We start from the raw sequence: 15,806 nt of genomic DNA, 5'->3' as shown, positions 1-15,806 counted from the left end.
GGATCCTTGGTCTTGGCCATTACGACACGGTTTATGTTGCCCTAGGGGTTAGCGTCTACTTCTCTGCATAACTCCTTGTAGTAGGTGGATTTACTAAGTTCTAGCTCGCGATTAAAAGCAGCACTAGCAACCATAGACTTTTCTCTTACTGCATCTGGTCTTGTTTTCTGGCCTTTAGTCAGGCAGCACGGATGATGCTGAACTTTTCGTTCGACCGATACACCGGACGCCGGTAGTTCCTCGGTTTCATTTCCCTCGGCATTGTTACCTCACACGCCCTCACTAATGTTTCCGACAGCTCATCGGCATTCGAAATTGGAGCGAGGCTGTCGGAACAAAGTGCGCTTCCACAAAAAGGTCGAAGTCCTTTATTTTCTACTTACGCTCGCCAATCCTCACTCTTCGCGTTATAATGTAATTGCGCTGGCCAATGGTGTAGTCGGCCGTCTTTGCGGAATGTGCTAGCGGAACTTTCGTTGCACAACCTTACATCCAGCTTCGCTGGAGCTTCTCACATGCTGTAACCTTTTGTGTTGGTCAGCCTGCTGCCCCAATCCATGGTCCAGCTCTAAAATCTCTTACTATAACAACCGGCTTTCGTCCGAATTACGACCGGTTGTCCAACGGAGTAGGCTAGATCCACCGCTGGGGACTACCTCGAGTGACACCTGTCGAAGCACAGAATCGGCATCGGGAGAAATTCTGCTGTCAGGGAACACGGAGTCGGAGTAGAGTAGATTCACGTTGGGGACTATCCAAGTTGATGTTCGTAGCCGAATGACTCAAGTACGTAGAGGATCTAAACGACCTATTATATACAGATAATGGTGAATTACAAGAGGAAAGCCAGCAGCTAAATGGCTCAAAAGACGCGCAATTTAATGGATTAAGTTTGGTTCCGAGATAACTGCGGATAATTCGTGAGCAAAAGAAACAGGTGCGAAAAATCACGAAGCATACCAGTCCCGTGAGGAAAAGGAAACGCTACAACGAGAGTAAGACTACCCAGGTTTTTGACATATGTCTGGAACTGTATTTGGGTAAGTAATTATGAGAATTCTTTAGCACAATGGAAAAGAAAACCATTTGAAAATATGTTTCGAATTTAATGATTTCAATCGGTTGGATATTCGATACATTTCTCCAGTCATTACTAGAGTGCAAGTTTAATTACATTTGAAAACAATATTTGCTTGATCAAACGGCGGCCACTCATATTTCAAAGTGCCTTGCAATTCAAAATTCATATAAGTGGACTATAGAGTGCATGCACTCTGAGGTATAACATAGACTAACAGACATTACACTCGAATACAATTATTCGCCAGACAATTTAAATATATATTAATATTATCAATTGAGACCATCACCGCATACACAGAAAAAAATATTTTGTAATTTTAAGTTTATTTTCATGCACATATTTGGAGCATGAATATAAATGTAAAATTAAGTTCCACTAAAAATCCACACGACTTGTCGTGCTTTCTTCGAAGAATTTTATTATAATTCTACACGTGGATTGAAAATTACAGTTTCTTCAAACGGAAAACCAATGCACTTCAATGTATTTTTTACACGCTTTTTGCTGTAAAATGAATGACATGTAATATTACGCGAATGAAAGTGTAACATTGTATGCTTTTTGATGCTCCAATTGAGTGCATTGATTTTAACGTAATTTTCAATCAAATTTTTGATTCAATCTTTATATATTTACATTCGTATTGATTTACATGTCGTTTAATTTTCATTATTTTTTTGTGTGTATATGATTTTGGACCCACTGACGTATGCGCAAGCATACGAGGGACAGACCACTAGTGAAAAATTGTACTCGGGCCTGATATGATAACACACTTGAAAGTTATTCTTTGGGATAAGGTTCTGGTAAAATGAGTCAAACAATATTTTCGGAGGAATTACATCATAGCGTTGCCCAAGGAGCTTTTATTCTCAGGTGATACGATCCTTGAAATCTCTAAGCACCTTGGCGTTGCCTCTGTTCGTTTGTGGATATATCTCAAATGCATTTTCATTGTATTGCGTTTGATTGAAAAAATGTGAACAATTATAACCGATGGAAAAGTGTTTCATAATTCCACGGAACAGTGCTGAGTAAGTTGTCGGTATGACCACTGCATAAAGGATGGGTGGGTAATGTCTGCGACATAACCGGAGTGTCGTGACTACACTTCGGGACGTTAGTTCAAATCTAATGATATGCAACGGAAACACATTTAAGTGGGAAATTTTCAAATGATTCTTTATGAAAATTGGTCGGTATTAAGTCAGACCGAACTAAGTCGCAAAATCTCAAAAAATGAGATGATGATAGCACTGGATAATGAATTTATTAAGCTACATTCGACTTTTACCAGATTTGAAATATGTTATTATGATCAAGAATTATGACAAACAATAATTTCGAATTATAACGAAAAGGATGCTGCGATTCAAACTTTAAACTCAATTTTTCACGAAATGAATACAATGTCACTTAGTCCGGTCTGACTTGTAACCTGTCAGGGTAACAATTTAGCACTGGGTGGAAATATATCTATTTGTGGGTATACACTCCGTAGAGTGTATTTGTTGACATGTAAAATTATGCTCACCGCTGTTCAGTACCGTTCACTTTTTCATGTAAATTTTGTTCATTTTCGCCTATATGAACGGTGTTGTTCGTGCAGCTAGGTTAGATAATTTTTGTTTCAATTTTTGTGAATAAGTAACATAGGGATTAGATAGGCCATCGCTCTCTTTTTGCTGAAAAATGTGTGCTGATAATGTTACGGATCGGCGATGACAGCTATGCGGCGAGGCGGTTGGTGTTTGTTTTGGTCGAGTGTGAAAGGCGGCCATCGTGATACGACAGATAGTGACGGACCACGGCATAGAACAGACGCCTCGAGTAGTTTTGTTTTTCCGGGACAGTTTCCCGCCACAATAACCAGTGCGGTGAAGTGCGCGTGTGCGACGGTGACAATCCCGTTCGAAAAGTGCCGATCCGTGGTTCGGGTACTCGAGTGTTTTGATGTCGGGTCGCGCGAAAAGGAAGCTTAGCGCCAAGGAGCAACTCGCTTCCCCGGCTAATTATAAAGGACCCAGAAGACGCATTTCCGCTCTCGCTGTGAAGGATCAGCGGAACGAGCCTAGTTCTCCTTCACAGCTAAACATCAAGGAGAGCGAAGCAGGGTGGTAAAAAGTGCCCCCTGGGAAGTACGCTGCGGTGACTTCTCTCGCGGGGAGCGAGTAGATCCGGCGATAATTCGCCATCGTCGCTAGGGCGCTCTAAAAATCGTCAACCTAATCCCGGCTTGTATAGGCTTAGGTAGCAGTATGCAGTAAGGGGTTGCTACTTTAAAACTATAACTAGTTTAAAATTTCTTAACGGATCTTCCTCCTTGATTCGCCGCTGGTTTCAAGTAATGTTTCAGTGTCGACACCTAGTATCTCAAAATCATGGCTGTCGATCCATTGTATGTACTATGTGCAAATCGTACTGAATATGTAATATACCTTTCCACCATTGTATTGAACATAATGAGCCATGGAACCGTAGTTTGGACAAACGAGAAAGGCACAATTGCAGTTTGGACAAACGAGAAAATCCGAAATTCTCGTAAAGGCGCCTAGGCCGCCCTGAAAAGAAGGGTTCTTCGGGAAATCAGAGCCCGAGTAGTGGGCAAACCCCTACTTATATATACTTGCAGACTTAACACCGACCAATTATATTTTAAAAATTAAAACTCCTTCGCCAACTATTTTCCTTCTTTTCAAATCTGCAGCATTCTTTGGGAATATTGAAAAACTGAAAATGCATTTGGCAACATTTGCCACTAAATGGATGGTAGGGGAAAGACGCATATTCGTTTTGGTTACGCATTAGTAGCAGAAAAGAATGCAAAGACACGAATTATCGAAAATTTCAGATTCCTAGATTTAAAATATGGATACTGTCTGGGATATAATTGGAATGCCGTGACTATACTTCCGAGCGTCAAATGAAAATGGAAAATTTGTCAATAATTCGTTCGAATAAATATGATTAAATAAAAATTTGATTTTTTCTTTTAATCTATTTGTTATCATGGGTAGCATTTCCTGCCAGCTCCAATACGATGACAAGATATTCACTGTGCCAGGTAGACTAGTGCTCCGGGACCGACACGCTCGGCGTAGGGACCTTTTCTCAGCAAACGGACAGGATACTGGAGACCGGCACGAGCTAAGCGGGATTATACCGCAACCAGACGAGCGCATGTTGCCAGTACGAGTGTAACACACGAATGATGCCGCACTCGCATCGTATACGACTCCCAGTTTTGTACTCGGTTGAGTTTACGTTCGAAGCCAAAGGGGCTGGCCATCGAATGAAATAAGTTTACTTGCATCGAGAAAGAGGAGAAGCTTCGATCAACAAACTAAACGATTTGCAGGAACCAATAAGGAATGACTTCAGTCAGATGATTAAAAATCGGATTTTTTCGAGCGTGCGCGTGTGTGTGTGTGCTAATTTCAACACGTCGGAAATAAAAATAATAGTTGATGAAGGAAACGATATTCAAATTTAATTCTTGCTTTACTGTTTGATAGTGCTGATAAGGGCTATTTAGTTTACCAAAGAAAAAAATCTCAATGAGTTCGCGGAGCCGGCTGAATCTTATTAATCACCTTCTCTCCCGATGTTGAAATGTAGTCCTTCCAACAGCGGGAACGAGCTTCGGTCGGATGTTTGAAAATCGGTTTTTTTCATATGTATGCATTTTTGCACCCATAGGAAACATAAATAATATTTGGAGTTTTTTAAAAGCGCTAATAAGGACTAATTTGTTTTTCAATGAAGATATTCTCCGGGTGGGAGATTTTTGTTTCAATTGGTCCTGGTTACTATCGTAGGAAGTGCACAAATTAATCCACGAAGAAGAATCCTTATAATCACCATCTGTCCAGGTGTTGACATACAGTCTTCGGATATCTGACAAGACTTGCTGGAGCCGATTGAAATCATAATTCGGCCATCGAATGTATTCAGTTCACTTCCACCGAAAAAGAGGAGCTATGAGCAAAAACTGTTAGCTCGGTGCATGAAATTAGCAGGAACCAATCACAAACAAGCTTCGGTAAGGTAATTTAAAATCGATTATTTTTTTCATATATGTATGCTATCTTCCGCCCATCGGAAATGAAAATGATAGCCTTTGCAAGTAGCACGTACCGACCCAAAATAATACATCGACCAGCCATGTACAGTTCAGAAATATTTCCTTCTCGGTATTGTATCGCCATATGTTCGCACCAAGCAGCCAAACACCAACGACAATAGAAACAAATCTGTAGCGAACCTATATTTCAAACGTTTAATCATTTAAGAGTTCGGTAGGTGCACCATATTGACGGCTCTGACAGAGATGCGCTGAAAATTTTCGCCATTTCCGAGTAGTTTTCGAAAGATTTTTCAAAACAGATTTTTTCGTTATAAATGCAAGTTATACATACTCCAAATACAACCTTGCTGAACATTTTTTCGATAAAATTGCCCAAACATCAAATCATTCCGTTAAGTATAATGAAAGTTATTAACGTTCGAAATCTGACGCGGCTGCCACAGCCAATATTCTGAAACGAGACCACTATATTGAAAGCTTAAGTGTATTTTACATTAACATTGTGCTGGTAACGGTGCCAATAGGTTTGTTCCAGTACCAGGAGAAACTGGAAGTACTCCGGAGAAAATCGTTCCTATACTCTCGTCTTCTCTTTTTTCTTCTTCTGGTAGCAAACCGGAGTAAAAAAGAGCAAGTATTGTTTTACTTCTGTTTACTCCGGAGTGACTTCCGTGTACTGGAACAAGCCTATAATGAGTTCCTGTGACTAGAAAAACTCTAGTAAGAGAACTGCGGAGAAAAAAACAGCATTTTTGGCAACGTATGCCCCGGCATTGTATGGCAACACGTCCTATGCTATAAGGATAGGCAATGTTCGATTGGATCCGTTTTTTGACAGCTAAACGCGAATCCAATCGATCCAAAATGGAGTCTCCGCAACTCTTTCTAGAGTTTTTCTACCTGTGACCACTCATAATTCAAAGTGTAGCAGTCATACACGCTCATTATTGACTAGCTATGAGGTTGGTGTAAGAAAAAGAGGAATGAAATGGGAAATGCAAATCGGACGTGATATTTTGAAAGGAAAAATAAAATTAAACGTAGAGATTGGTATTAAAAATACGTCTATGTCGAATTAGCTCAATAAAGCTGTAACTTACGGCATAAATTCTATCATGGATTAAGCACCAACTGCCACGAAAAAACTTTCCTAATAGCTAATATTAAATGTAGAGAAATAGGAATGACTCGCGTCTTCCCGTGCTGCGGATCTATCACATTCAATTCATCTTTTAGCTAATATTTTTTTCGTTTTGGATTATGTTTGCAAGATGGGATTTTTTGTTGTTGTTCTATATTCACTTGAGTATATAGTTATATCCTGTATATCCTAAAGTGATTGATTCTGCTGGCCTCTTCTGTCTTCGTCATTTCTTCTGTAGCCGAACTGAAATCAATAGCACCATTTTCATCTTGGAGCAATTCAGGAAATATCGCCTTCGTCATAATCCGTGATAAAACGAAAAAATCGAACCCATCACCCGCGCCCTGATTGGTATCACATCTAACGTCCGACTTGCGTCTACATGAAAGTCCAGGATGACGGACTGTTGTTATTATCCTACCCTGAACCGATGATGAATTTAGAATCTGATGGAAAATTTGTCCTGCATGCCTGCATGGCGTGACTAGGGACATAAGAAGGAGTAGTATAAACTGAGTGTTTCCTGTTGTATGATGTAAAGGAATGATTGGCTTGGGAGGAATTTTCCTTTCTCGAAAAATGAGACCTTCGCAGATAAAATATTCTTCGGATGGTCGGTGCCTTACATGTGCATATTTTGTGCTCGTCGGCTTTATTGAAAGCATCTCCATGCTGAGGAATAAAACAATTTCTAATATTTTTGTTTTTGGTAGTACAAGAACATGTTGTGAGCCAGATCGAAGTTTTAAATTAAACTATTTGGGTGCGCTGAGACCATTGAACGAACATGTAAAAGCGTCATGCCAGTCTTACTTCACAGAAACGAATTTGATTAAAGTGTACCATTCATTCATGCTGTTTCCCAGTCAAAAAGGGCAAGTTGCTGGCTAGCGGGGGGCTATTTGCCAACTCGGATGCGCTAATTTCCCTACAATTTGCCAGCAATTTGCTGGCAATTAGGGGGCTATTTTATATGCAACATTTAGGCGATTTGCCGCCGTCATTTTTTTGCCGCTCTACCCGCTCTTAAATCGCCCAGGGAACGCGCCATTTTATCGCCCTTAATTGCCTGATATGAAAATTAAAAATAATAATTCTTTTCGGATTCACTATCTACTCACATAAATTTATCAGTACACTAGGTAATCACCACCAGACTATAGGAAGAATCGATGGTGAAATTCGTATTGCACTCCAAAACTTACCACAATCTGACTTTCATTTAGACTCAGAGATCTTGTTCCACTATACTTACACACGATTCCACAATTTTCCACATCCGTTGGCTAAATTAAATGCACTAAACAAACAAAATACAAGCGGGAACACGCCAATTGTTTAAAAAACAATTTTAAACTTAAGCCAAACATGAACCGCCATGTTTGAAAAACGCAAAAACAACCAAGTCCATTTCAGCCGCCAGAAAATTTGTCTAAGTATTGAAATTGCCTTTAAATCGCATTCGCAAATTGCATTTGTTCCTAGGGGCAATAAGCACAGGCGAGTTGAGTCAAACGTCAAACTTTTTAAATCGCCTGACTATGTTCGTCCGCATATTTTTGACAGGGTTTTGGTATTTTCAGATGCAGCTAACTATTTTTTCCTTTTTTTGTACGTAATATGATAAAAATATTTCATAAAATTAAATTAATATCGTTCCACATTCCATTTTATCATCCTTGCCCCTCTCCTTTTGCTGGGTTAACTGCCAAAGATGCTAACCCATGTGGCTAAATTCACTGTCAAGAAAGACCAATAGTGTCAAACAAAGATGTGTATACATTTTCGTAGAAAATCGATTAAAAGGTACTGGGTTGAGCTTCTATATTGCTATCTTTAGAAAGATGAGCTCTATCGTTACAGGTAATAAAAGCACCGACGAACCGACATGACAGAGGCATTCGAAAAGTGTCCCATACAAAATAACGATTGTTTTGAAATGAAGCGATCACTACTGTCAAACTACTACAGATCGCTCCGCCATGTTTGAATCTGGGCAGGCTTCTCGATATGTATATTGATACTACAGAAGGTGAGCAATTCCCTCAGCTGCGTAAGTGTGCGTCAAAACAGTATTCAGAATTCATTGAAAAAGTATGTATTCTGTTACTTTTTTTATTGTAACGGACAGTTTTGTTAAATAGTGCATACATAGGATAGTAAAAAGCTGAAAAAACGATCTTCAACATGCTAAAAGAAAGTTTGCTTGTTTTACCATACCTTGAACAACGTCGATACACCTTGGTTTTTGCGTACTGTTGTGTTATCGACGAAGATTACCACGCGAACCATTATACAGACGCCGCAAGTGTAACAACGTATTTTAATTTATGCCGATTTCGTTTTTAGAACCGAGTCGCTCTAGGTTCGCTCTGAGCTGTCACTTTTGTATGGATTTCGTAAATATTAGAGCGAACCTAGGGCGACTCTGATCTAAAACCGAAACCAGCATTAAACAATTAGGACAACATTTGACGAATTATTTGTTCCATGTGGCACGTGGGTTCGTCGGTGATAAAAAACAATTTTATTATTCATCCCAATTGTATTCTATGGCATTGTTATTGTTCCAGTACCAGAAGAATCTGAAAGTACTCCGGAACAAATAGGGCGTACTTTGTTTCTGAATTCGCTGCTTCTCTTTTTTCTTCTTCTGGTAACCAACCAAAGTAAACAGAAGTAAGTTTATTCGATCGGACACCCTCTTGTGTCAGCTGCCTCAACGAAAGCGTGTACATCTGCGTATATCTACATCCATTAAAACAATCAACATAAATCCCTCAATTCGGCAGCTGATAAATTGCTTATGTTTGCTTTCACTATCACTGGCATCAGCATGGGGAAAAATCGGAGAAGATTGACCCGTCCCCGTCATTGGCGTGGTAAAAGACTGCAGGCAACCAGGCTAGGCCCAACGCAGGATAATATAGTAAAATATGATAATGATCGGAGCGAAAGCTTTCCCATTTTTTTCGGGCCTCTGTACAATGCTGACACCAGCTTTCTCACACATGTGAGGATGACTGACTTCGTGATTCCGGGCGATGCTTCGAGAAGGGGAAAATTGTTTTCTGGGGGTCGTTTCCCTTGGAAGCTTTAGCACGGAACTTCTTACCATCGGAGTCCATTCATATTCATAGACATGTGAGCTTGGTCGGTCGAAATGGTCTCTATCGGATCTCGAGGAAGTTGTTTTTATTTTCATTTCTCCGGCAGGAAAGCGTGCTTCTTCGGTACGATAAAATACCGGAGAGGTCACATTTACTCCGAACGATATTTGAGATTCGGGGGAGAAGTATCCAGAATAGAAATGGGAACTTCCTACCGACTTCATTCAGTCGAATTGAGTGCTCAGGTTAGAAGATGCTGGCAAAATATTGAAAACATCTCATTTCGGTTGTTTTTGGCACCCAGTCAATAATAACATTTTTTCCAGAAAATAATTTTCAAACAGTAAACATTCCCTTGACGAGCCGTAAATTTAGGTAAACCGTGGTGTCGTCAATTTAGCTTTACTTAGACATTATGTTCCAGTGCTGGTAAATGAGATGCAAATTGAATAAACTTTGCTTTTCTTCACGAAAATTGCATTATTCTTCTAACAGTTGTACTATTTTGTAATGTTTCCCCCTTGATATCAAAACTGGCTTAAATCAGAATTTTAACAGTAACTGACAGACTGACTTGGCAATCAATTATCAGATCTTTTGAACTTGTATTTTGTGTAAAAATTCGAACGAGTATCCATTAAAACCGTAGCGCCACCATGCCAGCATATCCCAACTAAAGGTATAACTGTTTCGGCCATTTTGAAATCTTGAGATCAGTTGTTAAAACAGACAAATTCAGTAGCGCACTTTATGGTGATATCCGAACTATCTTCAAACATACTATTAATTTTTACGCTCAAAACGGACGTCTATTTGCTATGGCCCCTTCTCATCAACAAATAAAATGTTGCCTCATAAACAGAAAACGTATGAGCCATATCTAACTCATCTGCCCGTCGACCTAACCAATCCGTTCTGTCACTCCAGAAACACTACACAACATTTATTCCAATTGCGGTATTCTTCGGATCTCGTGGGGAAGTGTCCTGCTGAAAGAGAGCTGTCACAACATGTTGACCATCTTGTGGGTATCGCCACGTTTCTTCGTCTTTGAAAGCAAAACCGACCATCAACAAAAGCTGAACTTTTCTACTCGCTGTGGATTTCTTTTTTATGCGGTCAGCTTGCAGGAACATTCACCTCAGCCTCGTCCACACACATATATTAATACGACCGTGTTCCGGAACCTAACTGTGTATTTTAAAAGGTGGCAACACACGGCACACGTGTCGGAATTCTTCCACGTTTTAGCATCAAATTGGATCATGGCACATTGTGTAAATGAAGCTACACAGCAGCAATACTAATGATGCTGTTTCACACTGACACGCGGGTTACATTTCAGCAACCACGCGTGGAAAGCTGCCCTTATCCTCGTTGCCGTTATTGTCGAAAGGTTTGAATGGTTCCTGGAAAGTGGTTTTCATTTTAATACTGTTAACAAGAGCCTGATGGATACAACCGGTATACGTCAGTCCTAATCTTTGGCGGCAGTCCTGAAAATATAAATTGATTCCACTTAATGGCAAGTCAACGGCGTAGTTAGAAATTTGTTGGGAGGGGGAGAGGGGCTATATGTACATTTTGTGCATATAAATACAATATATGTATTTTTTTACAATGGAGAATACATTTACGTACTAGCCCAGTACACGTGCTATTAGTAGATGCCAAGCTACCACACGGGGTGCACTGAGGGCGTGTCGGGCTCGAATGGTGACGCTGCCATTAATACCGACTAAACTCCATTGGGCTCCGCCATCGTTCCTCCCAGGGACTACCTCTCGGTATTATTTCTGGGGAGATGGCTGTACTTGATGTACTCATTCACTCTCGCTCACGCGTTCATATGTCCTGTATGAGGCTTACTTGGGTGCTCTCTCTGTCGCACCTTGATTCACTCTCTAACACTCCACATGAGGCTGACCTTTGTGCTCACCTTTTTCGTTCCTTGCGAGGCTGACTTGTGTGCTCACCTTACTCATTCCTTGCTAGGCTTACTTTTGTGTTAGCCTCTAACATACCATATGAGGCTGACTTGGATGCTCACCCTATCACCTGGGATCTCCGCATGCCCGAACCTGTGGAGGTACTGTCGGAAACAGCCATGGCCTGACAGGAATTGTGTCAGATGGAAGTGAACTTCCCCAAGGGGTCTTCCCACCCAGCTCGATATGTTAGGTATCAGCCGGTGGGTCCACCTACCTTTCGAGAAGTTATTCCACTCACGCTGCCATCTGGCGACCGAGGTCACCCTGGTGCGTTCGCGGGCTCTTCTATTTCCACGTAGCTCGAAGCACTCCTCATCTTCCCGAATGACCAACCCGGCTGGCATTATGCTCGCTATCACGCAGGATGCATCGTGTGATACCGTGCGGTAGGCAGATATCACTCTGAGCCACATCACGCGGTAGATGCTCTCCAGTTTCTGTAGGTAACTGGTTACCCTCAGTGCTCTTGACCATGACGGGCCGCCGTACCTGAGGATAGATACGGCAACGCCTGCCAGTAACCTACGTCTACTGGCGCACACCTGTGAGCTGTTGGACATCACCCTCGATAGTGCCACAACAGTCGACGCTCTCTTACATGTATAGTCGACGTGGCTACCGAAGGTCAGCTTGTCGTCTATAATGACTCCGAGAGACTTCAGACTCCGCTGTGAGGTGATCACGACTTCTCCCACATGGATAACTGCATGTTGTGCCGACTAGCGGTTGTTGACGATAACTACCTTCCTCTTATGCTGAGCGAGCTCCAGGCCTCTCGCGCTCATCCATTCCTCCACCGTGTTGATTGCGTGTTCTGCAGTTAGTTCTACCTCAGGGATTGACTCCCCGTAGACCTCCAAGGATACGTCGTCGGCAAAGCCGACGATTTTGACCCCAGGAGGGAACTTCAGTCTCAGAACCCCGTCATATATGAGGTTCCATAGAACCGGGCCTAGGATCAAGCCCTGCGGGACTCTAGCGGTAATCGGAACCCTTTTCTGACCGGCATCGGTCTCGTATAGCAGTACGCGGTTCTGGAAGTAGCTTTCCAAGATCCGATACAGACTCACTAACTCACAGTATCGAATGCCTCGCCTTTTTCGTTGGATCGCTATCTTGGCAGTCTTTATCACTGAGTTGATAGCGTGCACTGTGGACTTACCCTCCCGAAAGCCAAACTGATTGCTTGACAGGTCGTCCTGTTGAGGATGATCCTCTCAAGCAATTTGCCAGTCGTGTCGATCAGACAGATTGGTCTGTACGCCGATGGGTCGCCTGGAGGCTTCCCGGGCTTCGGCAACAACACCAATTTCTGCCTTTTCCATCTATCGGGAAAACGGCGCTCGTCAAGGCATCAGGAACATGTTCGGGTTCGCTATGATCGCTGCCTTGAGAGCGCTATTTGGAACTCCATCCGGCCCTGGAGCTTTGTTCATTGCTAGGGAATTAGCCACTGTGAGTAGTTCTTCATTCGTCACCGGAGCCACCATTTCGGCCGTGCCCGCACTGTCTCGTAGTGCAGGTGGCCAGGGGCTTGTGGCTCGAGACGGGAAGAGTACTTTGATAATCGTCGCCAACCAGTCCGGAGACCGTTCTGGGGGTGAAGAGCCCCCTTTGGTCTTGGCCATCACGATTCTGTAGGCGTCACCCCACGGATTCGCGTTGGCACTGTCACACAGGTTGTCGAAGCACGCTCTCTTGCTGCTTTTAATGGCCTTGTTAAGGGCCAATTTCGCAGCTCGAAACACTTTCACGGCGGTTCTCTCTTGCATCCTCGGTGCGGGCTCTTTGCATCCTACGTCTAGCTCCTAGGCAGGCTGATCGTAGAGCTGCAATCTCGGCACTCCACCAGTATACCGGGCATCTGCCGTTTCTTGGCAGGATTTTTCTCGGCATAGTGCCTCCACCCCGTCTCTACGGAATGTGCTAGCGGAGCCATTGTTAGTTAGCACAGTATCGAGTTTCGCAAGCGCCTCCATTAGCGCTTGGCCCCTGCTATTTGTACAGCGGCTGCCCAACTCTACTGCCCAAGCGTTAAAGTCTCCCGCTATAACTACCGGTTTCCGGCCCACTAGGTCTGATGAGAGCCTGTCGATCATCTGGTTGAACTGTTCTATGGGCCACCTTGGTGGAGCATAGCAGCTACAATTGATCTTGGCAATCGCAACACCCTCGGCGGAGGAGTGTATTACCTCTTGAACCGGGAACCGTCCCGTTGTACAGATTGCCACCATTCCAGGCCCGTCCGACACCCAATGGCCGTTGCCGGCAGGGATGTTGTACGGGTCTGATAGGAGGTCGACATCTGTCCTCGACTCCGAGACCGACTGCCACAGCAGCTGTTGAGCTGCTGCACAATGGTTAAGATTTAGCTGTGTGACGAACACGACTTCTTCTTATTTGCCTCACCGAAGGGACACGAAGGTCCGCCCATAGCATGATTACGGGATTGCTTCTTAGCGGTGCAGATAAGGCATTTATGCGCATTAGTGCAGCCCCGCTCCTTATGCCCCTCCTTGCCGCAGCGACGACATAGTTTGCTCCTGTCTATGCCCTTACATTCGTAAGATTTATGGCCGGACTCAAGGCACCGATAGCACCTATCCACTGAAGGCGGCTGGGGTATGCTAATTGGGCATACCGACCAGCCGATCTTCAGTTTACCTTTTTGGCATCTGCCTTCAGTAGCCTAAGGTAGGCTACTTGGGTGCCGGAAGGTCCCCCTCTCAAGCGCACAGAGGCCCGCTCGATTGTTACGTCGCATTGCTCCTTGACGGCTGCGACGACCTCGTCTGCGGTCGTGAACTCGTCCAAATGCTTACACTGGAGAGTCATTTCCGCCCCTAATGACCTGACCTGGGCGCCTTCACCCAGGACCTCTTGGGCCAAGGCCTTGTAGACCGCACTGGATTGTGCGCCTCGCTTCAGCACCAAAAGCATTTCTCCTGTATTGGTGCGTCTCACGCTGCGCACGTCTTGCCCGAGGGCCGAGAGGCTTGCGACACGAACAGCCTTCCGAAGCACCAGCAGGCTCTGTTTCAGCTCCTTGCTGATATTTTGCTTCGCGTTAGTGAACTCGATTATAGTATCGAGCTGCTCCACCACTTTACGCATCGCGGATAGTGGCCCGTCCAGCGCGTTGGTAGGGCTATTTTCTACCACCGCTGGGGGGTCACTGGTGCTGTCGGATACAGCCCTCGTCGCTCGACTACTCTCCCCACTGGGGGGAGACCTAACACTGTGTATGTGACCAAAAATGTCACTCATTTTTCTCAAAGATGGCTGAACCGATTTGGACAAACTTAGTCTCAAATGAAAGGTGCAACGGGCTGCTATTGAATTTCTAATGAATCCGACTTCCGGTTCCGGAATTACAGGGTGGTGAGCACGATCACGTAGAAAATGTCTATTTTTATAAATTCTGCAATGAATGCATAAAGGTGAAAATTTTTCCAAAATATGACCACAACTGCTTCGATTTGTAGTATTAGGTCACTAACATCCATTCAAAGTCTCTTTGGCCACATTGGCCACCATCATCGGTTCCGGAAGCCCCCCCCCCCCCCCGGCGGAAGTATCTAAATTCAGAATAATAATCACATCGGTTTCTCGGAGATAGCTAAACCGATTCAACTTAGTCTCAAATGAAAGGTATTGCGCCCCCGCAAATCGCTATTAAATTTCATCCTGATCCGACTTCCGGTTCTGGATTTACGGGTTGTGGCGTGCGATCACATAGCAAATTGCGATTCAAACCGATACTCCGATGAAAGCAAAAAAGGTAAAAATTTCGCTAAAATGTCTCTCAAACAACTTAAATTTGCAGTTCTAGGTCACCGACGGCCAAACAAACTTTCGTTGACTACATTGACCACCATAGACGGTTCCGGAAGTGCCCGGGGAAAGCGGCCATCTTTCAAAACTAGCAAACTCATATCAGTTTCTCGGAAATGGTTGGGCCGATTTTCACAAACTTAGTCCCAAATGATAGCTATAATATCCCCACAGATGTCTATAAAGTTTCGCACGGATCGCTTATATGGTTCCGGAAATATAGACTGAACCGTCCGGTCACATATAAAGTTCCCACATAAGCCGGAACTCAAATTTTTTTTCAAAGGGGTGACCCCATGAAATTTCAGAAATTGAATTCGTATTTTTGATGCCAAACATCTTTAAAATGCATGAAACGTCGAGATAAAATGTTATCTCGAATTTTTTTTTATAAAGATCAACTTTTTGGGACTTTGCCGACTTCGCACCTTTTTTCAGTTCAATATTACGGTGGCTGTTTTTTTCTTTTGCAAAATTTTAGAACTCGTATAATGATTTCTTTTCTTGTATATTTGTCATGTCATGTATAATAATAAAATATAATATATGCATTTGA

The sequence above is a fragment of the Topomyia yanbarensis genome, chromosome 1, assembly GCF_030247195.1.
Source record: "Topomyia yanbarensis strain Yona2022 chromosome 1, ASM3024719v1, whole genome shotgun sequence".
Classification (NCBI taxonomy): domain Eukaryota; kingdom Metazoa; phylum Arthropoda; class Insecta; order Diptera; family Culicidae; genus Topomyia; species Topomyia yanbarensis.
This window is presented reverse-complemented; position numbering follows the sequence as displayed.